The sequence below is a fragment of the Malus sylvestris genome, chromosome 6 (genome assembly GCF_916048215.2).
Source record: "Malus sylvestris chromosome 6, drMalSylv7.2, whole genome shotgun sequence".
Taxonomy (NCBI): domain Eukaryota; kingdom Viridiplantae; phylum Streptophyta; class Magnoliopsida; order Rosales; family Rosaceae; genus Malus; species Malus sylvestris.
The window spans coordinates 20,032,128-20,033,799 of record NC_062265.1 but is presented as its reverse complement, the minus strand read 5'-3'; the positions used below and the strand labels follow the sequence as shown (position 1 = coordinate 20,033,799).

At 38.9% G+C, this 1,672-nt stretch overlaps 1 non-coding gene across 1 annotated transcript; it reads left to right on the top strand.

Annotated features, from left to right (window-relative positions):
- The first annotated feature begins 949 nt into the window (after window positions 1–949).
- LOC126627566 (small nucleolar RNA R71) lies at window positions 950–1,053 on the top strand. The gene has a single exon (XR_007625053.1). It is a non-coding gene; the product is annotated as a small nucleolar RNA R71 (small nucleolar RNA).
- Window positions 1,054–1,672: the final 619 nt, after the last annotated feature.

Here is a 1,672-nt window from a genome sequence, read left to right as displayed (position 1 = left end):
GCTCATATACACGATCCGCAACAATATCCGCACCATTTTCGAAATTATTCAAGGACTATTCAAAATCTTTCAAATTGGCAAATTTTTCAACAATTCCTGAATCTGTTTTTGGCTGTGAAGCCACCTGCGAATTTCGAACACCATTTTCAACTCTATTATCAAAACTTTTGCCAAAACGCAAAACTCTAACTGCCTTGCAATCTGCACCTCCCTTTGGATTTTGTTCGGTTTGGCTGGGAAATGTACTCGGTGCCCTTTCTAAAACCTGCAAAGCAATCTGCCCCATTTGTTTTTCCATGTTTTTCACTGCTGCCTGTAGATTTTGGATTTCTTGAGTGGTCGTATTCGCTAATTTTTCAATTGCAACCTCCCAAGCAGCCCTAGGTGTAGCAGGTTGTTGTACTTGCTCTTGAAATTGAGGCCTAGAGTGCTGATCTTTGTCCCACTTTAAATTAGGATGATCTCTCCAACCTGGGTTGTAGAAATTTGAATAGGGGTCATATCTAGGACGTTGGAAATTGTTAAATGCATTAACCTGCTCTGCTGTAAAATCTGGACAAACATCTCTATGTAGGCAGCTCATAAAATCATGAGTTATCATGTTACAAATGTTGTAGGCAGCTTGTAAGAGCTGCTGTACAGCAACCTGTGAACCTAGTATTCTTTGTAATAACATGTCAAATTTTGCATCAAATCTTTCAAGCTTTTTCTCCATTTTTTCAATTTGTGCCGACACATATGGTGAACCGTTAGACATCTAAAAAATAGACCTAGATTGTGGCTGCTCAACTGCCCACTGTTGCGTATCTGTTGCCATTTTTTCAAATAACAAACAAGCCTCTTGTGCATTTTTATCTTTGTACGAACCTTCGCATGAAGCATTGACAAGAGTTTTTGTAGTCATATCCAACCCTCTGAAAAATATATGCATTTGATCAGTAGTGTTAATACCCGAATGTGAACATTTTCTAATCAACTCTTTGAACCGCTCCCACGCATCATGAAACCCTCATTTGGCTTTTGGGCAAAAGATAAAATATGAGTTCTCATGTCAAGAGTCTTTGAAGCAGGATAATACTTGTATAAAAAAATTTCACTAAGTTGGGCCCAAGTACTAATGCTACCAGATGGGAGTGTGAGGAGCGATCTTCTTGCTTGATCTTTTAGAGTGTATGGAAACAAACGCAGCTTAATAGATTCGGCTGAGAATCCCCTCACCAAAATATTTTTGCATCCCATTAAAAATTCTGCAATATGCATGTTTGGATCGTCAGATGATAACCCATGAAATGTAGGTAGAATATTCAACATGTGCTGCTTTATTTCAAATGTAGACCCTTCCTCCACTGCCGGATAAGTAATGCAACTTGGTATATTTTTGGTATGGGCTGTTAAAGATTCACCCAAAGGCTGACCTGCCTCTGGAATTACAAATGCCATTTTTTCTTTACTGTGTAGGTCCCCAGAAAATGAAGATTGCAGAAAAGTCTCCTGTAGTGACGGAACCCACTGCAAATTTTTCTCCCGGCGTCCTCTCCATACAGTTTGCTCAAGCTCTGGATCGAAAGGAAGCAATTTCTGCGCTGTTGTACGGGTGCTGACCATGCACAGATTATCCTTGTAATCTGCAAAAATAAAAATAAAATAAAAACGAAAGTTAAATAATTTTTTT